Source organism: Lactuca serriola, chromosome 4 (genome assembly GCF_051521515.1).
Source record: "Lactuca serriola cultivar US96UC23 chromosome 4, Lser_US96UC23_V15, whole genome shotgun sequence".
In the NCBI taxonomy this organism is placed as follows: Eukaryota; Viridiplantae; Streptophyta; class Magnoliopsida; order Asterales; family Asteraceae; genus Lactuca; species Lactuca serriola.
In genome coordinates, this window is record NC_136411.1 from 352,043,759 (window position 1) to 352,063,573 (window position 19,815).

The window sequence follows — 19,815 nt, forward strand, 5'->3', positions numbered from 1 at the left end:
AAACACACACAACAATGGATATGAGGCGAATTAGGGTTTTCTAAGGGTGAGGGGCTGGTATGGAGGCCAGGGGGTGGCTATAATGGGGTATTTATATGTATTAAACCCTAAAAATTAGGGTTTTGGCATCTGCTCACGTACGCTTTGCGTACGTGCGCACGCCTCCCGCATCGAATGCATGCCTCTACGTCCCGCGTACACCAAGGCTACGCTCAACGTACGTCTTATAGGCGGCCCAAGTCCTTGGCCCATTTGCTTAAGTCCAAACCAAAAGTCCTTTTATCCACATTAGGCCCAACAACAATTTAAGAAATAATTAATAATTAATACCTCTATTGACGGTCGTTACAATTGACCCCCACTTGAATTAGACTTCGTCCTCGAAGTCTGCTGCATCCGAAAACAACTCCGGGTAGTGCTCCCTCATCTCCTCCTCAGGCTCCCAAGTCCACTCCGAGCCCTTACGGTGCTGCCACTGCACCTTCACCAACTCCATTCTCTTTTTCCTCAGTTCTTTCGTCTTCCTTTCGAGGATAGCCACTGGTCTCTCGATGTAGTTCAGGCTATCATCAACCTAAATATCCTCAAGGGATACCACTGCTGAATCATCTACTAAGCACTTCCACAACTGAGAAACATGGAAAGTGTTGTGGATCTGGCTGAGCTCTGCCGGAAGTTCTAACCGATATGCCACCTTGCCCACCCGGGCTACAAACTTGAAAGGACCGATGAACCTGGGGCCAAGCTTGCCCCACTTCCGGAACCTGATAACACCCTTCCATGGTGACACCTTCAGAAGGACCATGTCGCCCACCTGGAACTCTAAGTCTGAACGCCTTTTGTCGGCATAGCTCTTTTGCTGACTCTGAGTAGTCTGGAGCCTGCTGGATCCTCTCAGTAGTCTTGAGTAGTACTTCAGTACTCCCCATAACTCTCTGACTGACCTTACCCCAACAGATTGGGGTCCTACACTTCCTCCCGTAGAGCATCTCAAAAGGAGGTCGGTCTATGCTTGCATGGTATCTATTGTTATATGAAAAATCCGGTAACGGAAAATACATATCTCAACTGCCACCGAAATCCAAAACACATGCATGAAGCATGTCCTCGAGAGTCTGAATCGTTCCCTTGCTTCTGTCCGTCTGTCTGTGGGTGGAAAGCGATGCTGAAATGGAGGCAAGTACCAATCTCCTCGTGAAACTGCTTCCAAAATCTGGAAGAGAAAATAGACATCTCGGTCTAACACCACCGACACAGGCACTCCATGTCGTGCCACAATCTCTTGCACATAAATCCCAGTCAGCTTCTCGGCCGAGATGCTATCCTAAATCGGTATAAAGTGAGCGCTCTTGGTCAACCGATCCACGATGACCCATATCGAGTCGACCCCACGTGCGGTCCTAGGAAGCTTAGTAATAAAATCCATGTTGATATCCTCCCATTTCCACATGGGAATGTCTAATGGTTGCATCTTGCCGTGCGGTCTCTGGTGCTCTGCCTTGACCTTCCCGTAGGTCCGACATCTCTCCACGTACCAAGCTATGTCCTTCTTCATGCAGGGCCACTAGTAATTGGGTCGAAGATCTATGCACATCTTCATTGCTCCCAGATGGATGGAGAACCTGGACTTGTGGGCCTCATCCATCAATACATGCCGTACTCCGCCCCAGTACGGAACCCAGACCCTCCCATGCAGGGTCAATAACCCTCGACTGTCATAATCAAATGAGGCCACCCAACCTACAATCCTCTCACACATCTGGCACTCTTCTTTCAGGCCCTCAACCTGCGCCTCTCTAATTTGCTCCAACAGTGGAGTGATCACCGTCATCCTCAAACAGATATCTCAGATTGGGACTGCTACTGCCTTGCAGCTCAGGGCATCAGCTACTACGTTAGCCTTGCCCATGTGGTAAAGGATCTCACAATCATAGTAATTCACCACATCTAACCACCGATGCTGCATCATGTTCAGATTCGGCTGATCCATGAGGTACCTCAAACTCTTGTGATCCGTGTAAATGGTACACCAAACCCCATAGAGGTAATGCGGCCAAATATTGAGGGCGAACACCACTGCCCCCATCTCTAAATCGTGTGTCAGATAGTTAGCCTCGTGAGGCTTCAGCTGTCTCGAGGCATAAGCTATCACATGCCCCCGCTGCATCAACACTGCTCCCATGCATGTGATTGAAGCATCACAGTAGACTACAAAGTCCTCTACACCCTCTGGCATAGTGAGGATCGGTGCCTCGCACAAACGTTGCCTGAACATCTCAAAGGTTTCATACTGCTCAGGTCCCTAACGGAAAACCACCGAATTCTTGGTCAATCGGGTCAACGGAACTGCAATCTTGGAGAAGTCTTGAATAAATCTCCTGTAATAACCCGCCAGACCCAAGAAACTCCGAATATCAGATGGAGACCTCGGAATCTATCACTGCATCACGACCTCTATCTTGGCCGGATCGACAAGAATACCCTTCTGGTTGATGAGATGCCTAAGGAACTCCACCTCGCGCAACCAGAACTCATACTTGGAGAACTTTGGGAAAAGTCACTCCCTCCTCAATCTCTCCACCACCTCCCTCAGGTGCTCCTTGTGCTGCTCCTGAGTCTTGGAGTAAACTAAAATATCATCGATGAATACTATTACAGACCGATCCAACATCAGTCTGTACACGCGGTTCATGAGGTCCATGAATGCGGCTGGAGCATTGGTGAGCCCAAATGGCATCACCACAAACTCATAATGACCGTAGTGAGTCCTAACAATTGTCTTCTGAACATCATCATCCCTGAATTGCATTTGGTGATACCCTGACCGTAGATCAATCTTGGAGAACCAAGATGCCCCCTGAAGCTGATCAAACAAATCATCTATCATCAGAAGTGGGTAACGATTCTTCACCGTTACCTTGTTCATCTCCTGGTAGTCTATGCACATGCGATGTGACTCTTCCTTCTTCTTCACGAATAGGATCGGGGCTCCCCTTGGTGAACTACTCGGCTTGATAAGACCCTTGTCTAGCAGCTCTTGCAGCTGCGTAGACAACTCCTGCATCTCGGGAGGAGCCAACCGATATGGTGCCTTGGCTATCGGAGCCGCACCAGGGACCAGGTCAATCCTAAACTCAACCCATCTCTCCGGAGGTATCCCAGGTAGATCCTCCGGGAATACATTTGGGTACTCTCGCACTACCGGTACATCATCGACCGTCGCCTTACCCTTATCCCGGGTATCCATGACATAGGCGACATATCCGACGCAACCCTGCTGAAGGTGGTGCCTCGCCTTCGCTGCTGAACAAAGAATCGGTCCGTGCTATGGCCTCTCGCCTTGAATCACTAGATCTCCCCCACTAGGAGTACAGACCCTCACTAGCTGCTTCTCATACTCGATCACTGCCCCATTGGGGATCAACCAGTCCATACCAACTATAACCTTATTCCCTGACAGGGGAATAGGAACCAAATCCACTGATAACTGCTCATTAACTAATCATAATGTACATCCTCTATGAACCCTCGCGACCCTGATGGTCCTATCTGTTGCCATCTATACATCTAGTGGGGAATCCAGCTCCCCCGGAGCTCTACTAAACCGCTTGCTAAGTGCGAGCGACACAAAAGATCGGGTGGCAGCCGAATCAAATATGTCACACCCCAAAACTAAGAATGGCGGAAACGTTCCGGGGTGGAGGACGTCATGTGAAGTATCATAACAGTGTAAAGTAGTAAACAAGAAACAACCTCATCCATTGCATTAAAAGTAAAGTTTTAATACATGTGTGTTCTTTCATAATGTACAACAATAAAATTAATAATCAAAATAAGACGAGTCTTGTCTGTGCTCCGTCTTCTCAAAACCTGGCCATCGTACCTATCTAACTGATGACCTGAGAATACAAGTTATTTTGAAAGCGAGTATCAGCCTAAAGCTGGTGAATTCATAAGTATTTAAGTGTTATTGTCTTGTTTTGGAATGCTGTTATGAATGTCATGTAAATCTTTAAATGGAACAGTTGATATAAGTATGAAAACCCTACAAAAATCTCATATTTCCTACTAGTATGAAATGTAGTTTTCTACCAAGACCCGAATGTTTTGTAAGTAAAATGATAGTTTTTCCTTGCTAATGACTAATAATTAAAGTACTTAGTATGTGAATATATCACAAAATAAAGTAAATAGGAAAAAAATATAATAGTCTTCTACCAAGACCCGAATGTTTTGCTATAAAAATGATAGTTTTTCCTTCTTTTTGACTATTACAAACAGTACTTAGTCTAACTCATCATTTATGTGAATTTATCACAAAATAAAGTAAATAGGAACAATATAATCATGTAAGTGTTATCCTTTTGTATTAGGATTAACACGACATCGTGATTAGCGATATGTATAACCTTTGGACATCCGTAGATTGTTCAATTGTCCTCTGTAGCTGCAGCAGGGCGGAGGAAGGGTTAGTCCCGTAAAGGTACTCCTAATATAAGTATTAACCGTAGGCATCCGTAGATGCTCATCGACCTCTGTAGTGAACAGTAGGCCTGAGGAATGGTTAGTCCCGTAGAGGCACTCCTAGTATAAGTAATAACCGTAAGCATCCGTAGATGTTCATTAACCACTGGTGCTAACAGCTGGGATTCGGAATGGTTAGTCCCGTCTAGATATCCCGTTGAACTGGGATAGGCAGGACAATTTACACAGAAGGTACTAATAAATCATTCTAATGAATCGAGGTACAAGTATCCATGTAAATGTATACAGGAAAATCTATCTACATAAAGGTACTCATGTAATGTATTCATGTAAGGTACTCATGTAATGTATTCATGTAAGGTACTCATGTAATGTATCCATGTAAGGTACTCATGTAATGTATTCATGTAAGGTACTCATGTAATGTATTGTATAGAATCATGAATGAACTTACTCTGATGTCATTCCTTGTAATAGGAATAATGTTTTGTATCTTCTAACTATCCCTATAATAGTTAACTGGAAGGTAATTGGTTGTTCAAGTAGGTTAAAAATGGTTTTGCAAAACATCTAAGAGTTTTGAACAATAAGTAACAACGACTTGATGTCATTTTAATAAACATTTCAAAAGTAATACATTTGATAACAAAGTATTTTTAAGATAGAAAACCATTTCATGCATCACATTTTGTAGTATGTGAAATCTGCTGGATGAAAACACAGTTATAAATACATATGAAAGATTTGATAACATGTTGTTTTCTACTTGTATTCCCCCCTATTAAAGCATTTAAAATCATTTAAACATTGGTTAAGGGGTATGAAGTCACCTGTTGTGAGTGGTTCTAACGGGTATGCGTGTAGGGATGAGAAGTTCCACGAATGAAGTCCCAAGACACAATAAGTCATAAATGACATATAAGGACACATATTGACATGAATATAGTGTTTATAACATCTATATGAAAGGAAACACCTTCCGGGACTAGGAAATACCTTGACCAAGTGTTGGAATCACATGTGATTCAACATAGGAAGGTATAAAGGCACTCACATGAGTTTACTACCATGCGTTCACGGCCCAAGGGAGTTTACGGCCGTAAACTCATGGCTACTCATGTGGGTGTGCAAGTTTGAAGGCTAGGGTATGATTTAGGGACATTAACTCTAACCTATGATGAAGAGAAACTCACTTTCTTTGGAGTTTTAAGGAGTTCACGGCCCTAATGAGTTTACTGCCGTAAACTCATGGCCATTTATGTTTATGAGGGTCCTTAAAGGTCATAAGGAAGCATCCTAATTTCAATCCTAAGCCTTAGGAAATGTTTGTGGCATCAAAACACCCTTAACTTGAGTTTACGGCCCATGGACCATTTGGTAATGTGTTTGCGGCCGTAAACACTCATGGGTGTTGGTATTTTCATTGTTTTGGGTCCTAGACACATCAAGGTAAAGTGATTTGTTTGTCTCTTAGCTTAATGAAGGCATTTAGGGCATTTTGGCAACCTTAAATGGAGTTCACGGCCCAAGATCATTCTTGGCCGTGAACTCACTTTCAACCCTTGATTCTTAATGTTTTGGATGTCTAAACCAGCTATGGGTAGTCTCAAGGTTCATTTCCAAGGTTTGGAGGGACATTGGGCACACTTTGGCCCTAAATTTAGTGTTCACGGTCCAAGAAGATCTTGGGCCATGAACACCATTTCCTTGGTGTTTTGAGGTTGTTTTCTATCCCTAAACTCATTAGTGTACAAGTCCAAACTAGTTTCATGGCTTAAGGAAGGACTAGGAACCATTTGGCCCTTATAAAAGAGTTTACTCTCCAAGTGTTCTTGGGCGGTAAACTCTCAAATCTTGGGGTTTTGATCCGATTTTGATGTTATTAAGCACAATCTAAGCTATATAATACAACTAGATGGAAGTACTCACGATTTGGGATGAAAACCCGAAGATCCGTGAGAGAGAATTTGGCTTTTCTCTAGTTGGAAATGTAACTAATGAATAAATATGGTTCAGATTTCTATATATAGTCCTGGGATTTTTGGCAGAAGATATTTTATTCCCGGAATGAACTCTAATATCATAGAGTTTTGGAATAACAGTGTTGCACAAAACCCTAGTGCATCCACTCTCCTGATATCTCCTGAAGTGTAAATCCTGAAATACTCAAAGATATACCAAAAAGTCTTGAATTTCACTGTAACTGTTCTAATTTCTATTGACTTGATATGGTTTGTTCAGAATGGAAATTTCGGGTTGTCACATCATCCTCCTGTTAGAGGGAATTTCGTCCCGAAATTAGAATCTATGTAAGGAAGTAGGTAGAGGTGATCGAGTTGTGAGGTGGAAACTTCCTAATCGATTGGTTCTCGCGCTCATAAGTGAATCTGGGTCCTCAGTTGGTATTCCAACGAACCTTTACTAACGGGCGACGACGTTGCTTCGTCCGCTTGACCTCTCGGTCGAGGGTCATTACAGTTCTAATACGAAGGAGAGGATCTCATTAATCTCAATCTCGTCGAGTGGGCTTACGAGAGTCCTAACGGAAAGGTACTGTTTCAAGATCAAGACGCGAAGAGTAAAATGTACATTACTGATTTCGCGGAGCAGGTCTAGTTTGTGAGATACATGACCGATTCTGGTAAGAATCTTGGAGGTCCTAACTATATTGGATTTAGCTTTCCACGCTTTACGAAGCGTATTAAGCCATTCCCAGAGTGAGATTTCCTAAAGAATTTGGTCTCTCACTTGGAATTCCAATGGTTCTTTCTCTTGCTTAACTTCCCAGTCAAGGGCCACCCCTTGCCGGGTCAAAGTCGAAAGGATTTCTATGAGTTGCGAGGAGTTCTGAATGGACTACGATAGTAGGTCTACACGACCTAGAATTTGGCGAATTTCTGACGGCGTCTCTGGTGTTGACAAATTCTCAACGATTTTGACAAATTGAAAGAGTAATCAAAAATTACCACATCACTAACAGTGTGTCTTAGGAATCTAACTCTTAAATTTCAAAACTCGTGTTTAGAGAACTTCGTGAAAGTTCCTCTGAAGGTAATGTTTATGTGGGTTCTTCCTTACTACGAAGGTAGATAAGTAAGTCATTACATGGAGAAATGACGAACTGATCCCAGTAAGAAAGGCATACCCTAATCATTTAGCTCATGAATATTATGGGCGTATTGGTCCTATCTGAGGGGTATCACTACGGACTCGAAGTGCCCGCATCGAGTTCGGAGGGTAGTCTTCAGGACATCCTTCCCTAACACTCGAACTGGTGATATTCGGATCTCAGGTCCATTTCTGAAAGTAATTCTTTCCCTGCGTTTGCTAAATCAATTCATCTACATGAGGCAGAGATAACGATTTCTAAAGGAAATCATAACGGTGTCCCCGATCGACGAGGTACATATGATGCAATCCGTCGACTTCTGGAAGAATAAGACTGGAGCTCTCAAGGGTGAGAAGCCTGGCCTTCCAATTCTACTGTTGAGTAGTTTGCTGTGTTGTCCGGGCTATTCTTGTATCTCCGTAGGTGTTTAGACTGTGAGGCGATCTGGTTATAAGAGTCATACTGGGTTCTAAGTTTGTTCACATGCCTATGCAATTACTCGAAGTCTTGGGCAGTCTCCGCCCTGAAGTTCATTTTAGAATTCATACATGGTTCAACGATCACAATCTCGTGTATACGAGTCGTATATAATTAAGATTGAAAAGGTAGTTGAATAATTGATTCTTCCTTAAGCTCACATCCCATCGAGGGAAAAGAAGTTAAGGTGGAATCATCAATTCTAAACTTGTAGAACGTTGATTATATATCACCCCTATGTATACATTCTTCAGTGATAGATCAACCGTATGAATCTTTGGATTGAACTTGACGTACTGCACGAATGATACTGCAGGGATTCCTTCGGAAAGGAAAAGAACTATAAGGTACTCCATGCATGAGTATTTCGGTGTTCTGATATGACAGCTTCGCTAAAAGACGTTTACTGAGATAGAGATGTACTTATGAAGCAGGTATTGTGAGGATCGAATTTACTTGAGTCGTATGATAAAGTCGGAATCATATGGAAACTAAAGACATTAGATTTGAACATAAGGCGTTACAGACCAAAACACAACAGTGCAATCTCTAACAGAGTTACTGTACTTTTAGATTTACTACAAGACTATTGCTGCGAACAAGGTATACTACAAAAGACAAGTATACGCAACACGAGCATCCCTAAACGGACGGGATCTCGCAAAAGATAAGACTCTGGTTGCACTAGTTTTGGATAGTTTATAAGTCTGTTACAACGAAACGCCTTAATTACATTAACGTGGATCCGGAGTAGTCTCTCTTGCAGCGGGGGTCGGTAGCATACTTCTGTCTGTGCCAACATTTGCTGCCTCAGGGCAGTTCCTTCTGTAGTGACCTACCTTGCCCCAACCGTAGCAAGCCTGGTTTACACTGGTGCTGGGCACTTGGTTGTTCGGCCCTGTTAGGCTCTTGCAGTAACACTTGGTGTGCCCTTTTTTGTTGCAGTTTGAGCACTGCTTCTCCCTACAAGGTCCATGGTAGTGATAACTACATTGGATGCATTTTGGTAGATTTCCAGCATAAAGTCTGGCTGGTTTAGGGACAACTGGGATACTAGAAGCAAAGGTAGTTTGAGGTACAAATGTCGTGGCTGTGAAAGTTGTTACTGGTGGTTGTTTCCTGTTCGCCCTTCGAAGTGATTTGTCCTTAGATTTAGCCCAAGACTTCCGTTTGTTACACTTGGTATTGGGACTCGGGGTGTCATGATAGTTTGTTGTTCGTTGAGGTGCTTGATTGTTACACGGATTGGAATCATTGTTAACAATCCCGCTAACATTTGCATTGTTAGCGTTAAGGTGGGTCAGAATAGCTGACACGGCAGCCGAGACTGCAGCTTGAAAGGTAGCTGCATCAATCTGAAGAGTTGGTGTTTGGTTGAGGGGTTGATTGTTTTTCTTTGGCGACATGATTCTGTTACACGGAAAGAAAATGAATTTGTGAGCGAGAATGGTTGAACCTAGACGTAGTTCGATCGCTCATGTAAAGTATAGAAGTATGTTCTCTAAGGTTCGACCTACATCCCTATGATGCAGTCCTAGTACGGAATGGAAGCATGTTCACGAAGGTTTGACCTACATCCCTATGATGCAGTCCTAGCAAAGATCGAAAGTAAGTTCGTACAATGGTCTCTAGATGTTTGTCGTGCCGAGGTATTGTTGGTTGGTGAATAACATGATCCAACCATTGAAACAGACTTGGAGATGTCTCCGGAGTCAAATTGCTATAGTCCGATGACTTGACTAGAGCATGTTTCAAATAGACTCTAATGAAAGTATGAGAAGAGTATTTGAACAAAGAATTACACAGAAGTTAGCCGACTGTCAATATCTTTGATATTCACGACGTACAAGTTCGGGAAAATGACCTTGTAAAAGGTCTTACATCATATTCAGAGAAGATAGTTCTTGACAGTATAACGACTTAACTAAAGTATCTACAGTACAAGATAGTTTCATAGAAAATGCCACATCGGGCATAGACAGAAACACGATTCCTTTCTAACAAGGAATATAAAGTAAAGTATCTACTACTAGCGACGATAATCCCTCTGGTGAACTCTCAGTTCAGCCAGTTGGCGTTCTACATCAAGTAGGTGTCTTTCGTACACCCTTTGGCGTACTCTAAGTTCTATGACTTTGGCTCGTGATTCAGCCAGTGCTTGCAGCATGGTGTCATGGTTTCTCTCAGATCTCTCACGAGCATCTTCTAGACGAATGGTGCGGAGGGTATGTATTCTCGCATCGGCGACAACTTCAGTGATCTGATGTAGGGCTGTCCTGCCTTGAATCTCATTTCGGGCCACTCTGCGGACCAAGATTGGCAAGATTCTGTCTTCTGAGCCCCCATTGATCAGGTCATAGAAGCTTCGGTCACCATTGAATGGCATGGGTTGATCTTGTCCTTGGCTCCATGTTTCCAAACATTCCACCCACTCAGGCGTCGGGCCATGAAAAGTCGGACGAGGGTTAGGAATTGGAAAGGGAGCTGTCTGGGGTAGGTTCTCAACCTCGGGTTCGGAGTTAGCACCGTCCGAAAGGTCTTCATCATGGTGATCATTCATAGGGATTGGATGATCATTCTCTCATTCTTCTTCAAACCATCCAGCAATGACCTCGTTCAGAAGGTACGGGTTGCCGTGGGGTTGGAGTCCAGCCATGTTATCTACGCGAGAATTTGGGAAAGGAAATAATTATTAGACGAACTATCTAGATAATTATTAGAAAAATATTCATTAGTTATATCGCTATTTGTAAAGTGCTTACCAATTATATGTAATCAACACAGGATAGGCCTTCGAATAAGTGACCTTAACTCCAAATTCACAAGGAATAGGGGTAAAGCAAAAATTTCACCGATTCTAAGTCTATAACATCCTAGTTACATATAGCATTAGTGTATCCACTTAGCAACTATCAACTTAGTAATGAAGACCCGTTTTAGTTCTCAAGTAAGTAAGTATAGTAACACAAAACACCGCTAGGATATTTTAGACTTAGGTTCTGTTATAATGTTCTTATTGTGGTAATGTCGGTAAGTTTTTAGTCTTGTTGCCATATCATAACCATTCTTGGGCATGTGCTAATCACTCCTCAGAACAGCATAGTTGATCAGGCTATGCTACCCCCAAGACTGACCATACATCCTCAGGCTTACTTGTGATATTCAACAATCGTAATACTTTTGTTCTTGTCATTGTGACACTGATTTTAGTATGAATGCAGGCACGTATACTTACTTAAATATTTTATTATTTAAAAGTATAACTCTTAGACAGAGTGTTTTAATCCCAATGTATTTATAGTTAGTATATCTTTTATGGGTTGATATACTATATTCACTATGAACAAAGCTTTGATACCAATCTGTCACACCCCAAAACCAAGAACGGCGGAAACATTCCGGGGTGGAGGACGTCATGTGAAGTATCATAACAGTGTAAAGTAGTAAACAAGCAACAACATCATCCATTGCATTAAAAGTAAAGTTTTAATACATGTGTGTTCTTTCATAATGTACAACAATAAAATGAATAATCAAAATAAGACGAGTCTTCTCATGTGCTTCGTCTTCTCAAAACCTGGCCATCGTACCTGTCTAACTGATGGCCTGAGAATACAAGTTATTTTGAAAGCGAGTATCAGCCTAAAGCTGGTGAATTCATAAGTATTTAAGTGTTATTGTCTTGTTTTGGAATGCTGTTATGAATGTCATGTAAATCTTTAAATGGAACAGTTGATATAAGTATGAAAACCCTAGAAAATCTCATATTTCCTACTAGTATGAAATGTAGTCTTCTACCGAGACCCAAATGTTTTGTAAGTAAAATGATAGTTTTTCCTTGCTAATGACTAATACTTAAAGTACTTAGTCTAACTCCTCGTTTATGTGAATGTATCACAAAATAAAGTAAATAGGAAAAGAATATAATAGTCTTCTACCAAGACCCGAATGTTTTGCTATGAAAATGATAGTTTTTCCTTCTTTTTGACTATTACAAACAGTACTTAGTCTAACTCATCGTTTATGTGAATTTATCACAAAATAAAGTAAATAGGAACAATATAATCATGTAAGCATTATCCTTTTGTATTAGGATTAACACGACATCGCGATTAGTGATATGTATAACCTTTGGACATCTGTAGATTGTTCAATTGTCCTCTGTAGCTGCAGCAGGGCGGAAGGCATCCGTAGATGTTCATCGACCTCTGTAGCGAACAGTAGGCCCGAGGAATGGTTAGTCTCGTAGAGGTACTCCTAGTATAAGTAATAACCGTAGGCATTCGTAGATGTTTCATCAACCACTGGTGTTAACAACTGAGATTCGGAATGGTTAGTCCCGTCTAGATATCCCGTTGAACTGGGATAGGCAGGACAATTTACACAGAAAGAACTAATAAATCATCCTAATGAATCGAGGTACAAGTATCCATGTAAATGTATACATGAAAATGTATCTACGTAAAGGGACTCATGTAATGTATTCATGTAAGGTACTCATGTAATGTATTCATGTAAGGTACTCATGTAATGTATTAATGTAAGGTACTGTAACGCCCGCAGATCCGGGCTAGTCAATTTAGAGGCAATAGGGGTCGAAAACGAATTTTTGACAAAAGATTATTTAGAATAAATAACTTGAACCAAGTTGTAGTATATGTCACAAGGTTTCCGTACATATAAAGAACGCCGAAATCCGAGTTATAATGAAGAAGTTATGACCCGTCGAAGTTTCGCGACGGAACCGGCACGACACCGGGAAGCGTAAATAGTGAATTTACGATAGAGCGAGATTTAGCCTTAGCGATCTAAACAAAAGTCATAGAATATGTTAAACTAAGAACATCCATAAAAAGAACGCCCAAATCTGACTTCGTATGAAGAAGTTATGATTTTTCGAAGTTTCGGACTAGCAGTATACAACCCGAAATTCAAATATTAGATCGATCAGTTTTTGGCCAACACAAACTAAACGGGAATCGAAGATCTCGTAAAGAGTAGCGTAACGAGAAAAAGATGGGCGTAAACGGACGTCGTATGAAGAAGTTATGAGGATTTAACGGACCAATCCTGTCTCGGCCTGTTAATAATATAAAATTTAAGATCAAGTCAAAATTAGCCGATGGATTCTAAATGAAAGTTGTAGAGTACGTTCCCACCTTCGCATGGATATAAAGAACGATGAAAACGGAGCTCGTATGCGAAAGATATGATTTTTAGAAGTCGGAGTGCAAAATTGCGAAATCTGCGAGAGGTTGATGACGTGGCCGCTTCTGAGCCGTTGCTTGCTGACCAAGGCTTCGCTTCAGATCATGCCACGTAGCCTCGCATTACGCCCCGCATATGAGATCCAGTATTCCCCGCGTAGCTTCGGCCTTATCCTTCCGACGAGTGTGAGACAGCCGGATCCGAGGTGGCGACCCTATCCGAAGTTACGCCCTGCGTAGCCAAGGATTACGCCCAGCGTAGTCCGAGGCCTCGCAGGGTATAAAAAGGGGGCAAGGGTCTCCAACTTTTTCACACCATTTTCTTTCTCTTTCTAGGTTTCTTTCTCTCTCTAAGGGTTTTAACCCTCCCCTCAGTCTAGGTGATCCCCTAGCACCTTAAGGAAGCCCCGAGGCTCCCGGAGTCCCGAGAAAAAGGAGTCTTTCGGTTTCGAAACGCCGCTCCAATTAAATTCTGGTTTTCAATAAAATTCGCTGTAAGTGAGCTACGCTTACGCAATTTTTAATATAGCTTTCAAATAATTATAGGAATGTTATTAGGTCCTTAAAATAATTATTTGGGCTATTATTATGAGTTATATTGAGTGTTATTTAACACTTATATAATAATAATAGTCAGACTAATTAATTTGTCGCGGTTATCGTTAGACTAAACCCTAGTGGTATTGATACTAGGTTTTTATCGAAGGAAAATCGTTTTGAGAGTATCGAAGCGCTGTCCGAGTGTTGAGTCATCACCTTTCAGGTGAGTGCATGGTCCCTTTCAAGTTATACATAGATATGAAGTATTTACTACGTGCTATGTGTGCATATTGTCTGTTTACTTGTTGTCTATGCTCGGTGAAAGATTTTATACATGTTTTAAAGATTTAAACTATATATGTATTTTATATCTACGAAAATGTTGGGGTAAAACATGGGTAGATATAATAGATGAAATATGAGTTGGACGATGAGTTGAGAGGTGATATAGACTATGAGGTATGGGTGAGAGGTGTACGATGTGAGAAGCCTTTTCCCCAAACGATGTCCCCGTTATTCAGCAAAGTATGGATGACAACCACGGACTATTCTAAACAGTCCAGTGGAACACTAGCAGGCTCACAACCTGTAGGTGTTGTGAACGATGTGTTCACTCGGTGTACTCTAAACCTTGGTGATCATGCAGACTTGATGCCTAGACTCTGGTGATCATTGAGACTTGGTGCCAAAAGCCTGGCGACTATGCAGACTTAGTGCCTATTGTAAATTCTGGCGACTATGCAGACTTAGTGCCTAAACCCCGGTGACGATGGACTTCGTGCCGATTCCTTAGGATGATCCTTAGGAATGTATGAACGAGGAATGGTTGATTCTTAGGGTAGATCCTTAAGAATAAAGAAGATAGTGGGGATGGGTAATTGGGTTGATTGTTTGATTGTTTAAACATAATAATTATATTATTGTGGGTTGAAAACCCTATGTACTCACCAGGTTTCCCAACCTAACCCACTCAGTTTATTTATATCACAGGTGACGATATGAAGTGACATTACACTGAGAGATTTAAAGAGATGTAGATCACTAGTGTAAATAATTGTAAGTTCTGTTTATGCTTATGTTTCTGTATTAACGATGACATACCAAACGTTTTAAAATGAATAAAATACGTTTCTACAAAAATGTTTTAATAACGTATTTATCATGTTTTTCTGGGAACAAATTCCGCAGCATTTTTATTAAAAGAAGTACTCTGATTTTTATAAAGCATAAACAAAATTGGTCTTTTCTGGCCGTGAAAATAGGGATGTCACAGTTGGTATCAGAGCATTAGTTTAAGCGAAGTAGGAATATGGATTTATTTCTAGACTTAAACTTAGAATGATAAGTGATGATTGTGAGGAATGTGTCAAATAGATTTTGGTAATACACCTGAATAGACACAAGCACTATCTTATTTTAGGAATGATGCCTAAATTGCTTTTACGTGCTAAATGATTTGTTATGCTTTATGCTATAGTTTGATCGGATCTATGGTCTGTTGCCGACCGGATCTGGAAACCTTATGTGTTTAGGATTCTAAACGTACGAATACGATATTAGAACTAGCATATAAACGTTTCGGAGTGATAAGGATGATTTAAGACGTCAATCCTAAATTAAGGTCTAGATTCACCTTATTCGGTGTATAGATCAAGATGGCAAGGACCCGTAGCAGAAACGTGAATGCAAATGGGAACCGAAACCAACCCCCAGTGATTGAGCAAATACCGGTTGTGGTAGCCGCTGTTGAGCCAATAACGATGGCCGGAGTGCAAGCGATGATCCAGGCGATGTTGGATCGTCAAATGGAGGAAACCAGACGTTTGCTCCAGCAAAATCGAGAGGAAGCGACCATACAGATTGAAAAGCCCGAGTTGAACGAAGGGCAGACTGAGGAGGGAAACTACAGTGGGACTGTTGGTCAAGCCAACCCACCGATAGTTAGGCAAAACCACAAGGATGGAGGAAATGATGGACGTGGATGCAAATACAAGGATTTCATGGCGTCCAAACCACCGAGTCTATCTGGAAGCCCGACGCCGGTGGAAGTCATGAACTGGATCTCCGAGATGGAGACGATGTTTGAAAGTTGCGAGTGTAGCAACAGGCAGAAGACCGCTCTCGTGATTCCTTTGTTGAAATCTGGAGTACTAAGCTGGTGGAAGCTTCTAGCCGATTGAATGCCCAAAGGAGAAGCGAGCAAGACGTCATGGGAGGATTTTCTGGTGCAGTTAAAAATGCAGTACTGCTCTGAGCAGGATCTTCTGGAGATCAACAACGAATTCCAAAATCTGAAGAAGGGAAAAATGAGCGTTACTGAATACGCTGCAAGCTTTACTGAGAAAATGAAGCTTGTTCCTCACCTCGTCCCAACTGAACTCTCCAAGGTTAACAAATTTGCCCTCGGATTACCAGCGGACTTCGGTCCAATGGTCAAGCAAACTACCACTCCGAAAGCCGCCATCTTTGCTGCTAAGAATGTGGAGACCTGGATACGAGAGAAGGGTATGGAAAGAGCTGAAATTGGCGAGAAAAGGAAGCATGAGGGATCTTCAAAATCCAACAAGGAAAAGAAATTCTCAAAAACGGAAGAAGGAGGAGGAGGTGAATCCAAGTGGTGCGAGAAGTGTAAAAAGAAGCACTTCGGGAAATGTGGCGAGGAGGTGACTTGCTACAATTGTGGAAAGACAAGGCATTACGCCAGCAAGTGTGCGTCCAACAAGAAGGTGTGTTATGGATGTAACAAAGAAGGGCATATTTCTAGGGACTGCCCGGGGAAAAATAAAGCAGCAAGACCAGAAACGCCACCGAGGCTAAGGGCATTCCATATGATCCTCGAAGAAGCAGAAAACCGTGCGAGAAATCAAGGATGAGGACTTCATATCCGAAGATCAAGTCATGCAGTAGCCATAGTATCGTATGATGTAGTCTATTAGAGGCATAATCTAGGGTGAACTTGAACACCTATGTAATAGTTTCAAGAAATAATAAAACCTTCGTTTTGTTATCTGTTGTGTTAAACTGTTATGTGATTTTCTTGTATGGTGACTTGGGGACTGCGAGACAATACTTGGGACGAGTATGAGTAGGTGTGAGAGGTAGTAGATGCATATACTACCGGAAGCACAGGACTCACGCTTGGATCAGGGAAAGTCACAAGGTTACCAAGAAGCTAGTAATTGATACCGTTTTATTCAAGTATGTCGTTACCATCGTTTCGGTAATGACTAAAAAGATTGTTGATATTCTGACCCGAGTGGTCAAATCGAATTGAGTCCGACTACGATGAGTATGTTACGTGGTTCAGAGAACCAAGTTTGATGTAGCACCAACTTAAGCCGGAAGAATTAATCAAAGCGATCAGTAGAAGTATCACGACGGTTGCAAGAAATGCTACCTTTTAAGATGTGATTAGAACATGAAGGAAGGTATAGACTGTTCCAGAATTTGACTCTAAACGACCTTAGTCCAAGCAATGCATCACACGATGATAGGTCATTAGAATGTGACACATCGTTCCATTGTAATAATAAAGAGAACTTATCTTAAGTTCGTATCAACTGAGGATTGACATTAAGACTTGAAGGTGATAATTCAGGGTCTAACGTGAGATAGAGAGCGGATGCAAGATCGAGCACCGCCTGTAGTCAAGGAGTCTAAGAGTTAAATACTCGTTCGAAGAAACATCGAAGTTATGACTTAGGATGAATAGATGACGTATGGAGTCATTATACGAGCCCTGTTTCGTTGATGATTCCGGGATGTAATCATCCTAAGGGGGATATAATTGTAACGCCTGCAGATCCGGGCTAGTCAATTTAGAGGCAATAGGGGTCGAAAACGAATTTTCGATAAAAGATTATTTAGAATAAATAACTTGAACCAAGTTGTAGTATATGTCACAAGGTTTCTGTACATATAAAGAACGCCAAAATCCGAGTTATAACGAAGAAGTTATGACCCGTCGAAGTTTCGCGACGGAACCGGCACGGCACCGGGAAGCGTAAATAGTGAATTTACGATAGAGCGAGATTTAGCCTTAGCGATCTAAACTTAAGTCATAGAATATGTTAAACTAAGAACATCGATAAAAAGAACGCCCAAATCTGACTTCGTATGAAGAAGTTATGATTTTTCGAAGTTTCGGACTAGCAATGTACAGCCCGAAATTCAAATATTAGATCGAGTGGTTTTTGGCCAACACGACCTAAACGGGAATCGAAGATCTCGTTAAGAGTAGCATAACGAGAAAAAGATGGGTGAAAACGGACATTGGATGAAGAAATTATGAGGATTTAACGGACCAATCCTGTCCCGCCCTATTAATAATATAAAATTTAAGATCGAGTTAAAATTAGCCGACGGAGTCTAAACGAGTTGTAGAGTACGTTCCCACCTTCGCGTGGATATAAAGAACGTCGAAAACGGAGCTCGTATGCGAAAGATATGATTTTTAGAAGTCGGAGTGCAAAATTACGAAATCTGCGAGAGGTTGATGACGTGGCCGCTTCTGAGCCATCGCTTGCTGACCAAGGCTTCGCTTCGGATCATGCCACGTAGCCTCGCATTACGCCCCGCGTATGAGATCCGGTACGCCCCGCGTACCTTCGGCCTTATCCTTCCGACGAGTGTGAGACAGCTGGATCCGAGGTGGCGACCCTATCCGAAGTTACGCCCCGCGTAGCCAAGGATTACGCCTAGCGTAGTCCGAGACCTCGCAGGGTATAAAAAGGGGGCGAGGGTCTCCAACTTTTTCACACCATTTTCATTCTCTCTCTAGGTTTCTTTCTCTCTCTAAGGGTTTTCACCCTCCCCTAAGCCTAGGTGATCCCCTAGCACCCTAAGGAAGCCCCGAGGCTCCCGGAGTCCCGAGAAAAAGGAGTCTTTCGGTTTCGAAACGCTGCTCCAATTAAATTCCGGTTTTCAATAAAATTCGCTGTAAGTGAGCTACGCTTACACAATTTTTAATATAGCTTTCAAATAATTATAGGAATGTTATTAGCTCCTTAAAATAATTATTTGGGCTATTATTATGAGTTATATTGAGTGTTATTTAACACTTATATAATAATAATAATAATAATAGTTAGACTAATTAATTTGTCGCGGTTATCGTTAGACTAAACCCTAGTGGTATTGGTACTAGGTTTTATAAAAGGAAAATCATTTTGAGAGTATCGAAGCGCTGTCCGAGTGCTGAGTCATCACCTTTCAGGTGAGTGCATGGTCCCTTTCAACTTATACATAGATATGAAGTATTTACTACGTGCTATGTGTGCATATTGTCTGTTTACTTGCTGTCTATGCTCGGTGAAAGATTTTATACATGTTTTAAAGATTTAAACTATATATGTATTTTATATCTACGAAAATGTTGGGGTAAAACATGGGTAGATATAATAGATGAAATATGAGTTGGACGATGAGTTGAGAGGTGGTATAGACTATGAGGTATGGATGAGAGGTGTACGATGTGAGAAGCTTTTTTCCCAAACGATGTCCCCGTCATTCAGCAGAGTATGGATGACAACCACGGACTATTCTAAACAGTCCAGTGGAACACTAGCAGACTCACAACCTGTAGGTGTTGTGAACGATGTGTTCACTCGGTGTACTCTAAACCTTGGTGATCATGCAGACTTGATGCCTAGACCCTGGTGATCATGCAGACTTGGTGCCAAAAGTCGGGCGACTATGCAGACTTAGTGCCTATTGTAAATTCTGGCGACTATGCAGACTTAGTGCCTAAACCCCGGTGACGATGGACTTCGTGCAGATTCCTTAGGATGATCCTTAGGAATGTATGAACGAGGAATGGTTGATTCTTAGGGTAGATCCTTAAGAATAAAGAAGATAATGGGGATGGGTAATTCGGTTGATTGTTTATTGTTTAAACATAATAATTATATTATTGTGGGTTGAAAACCCTATGTACTCACCAGGTTTCCCAACCTGACCCACTAGTGTAAATAATTGTAAGTTCTGTTTATGCTTATG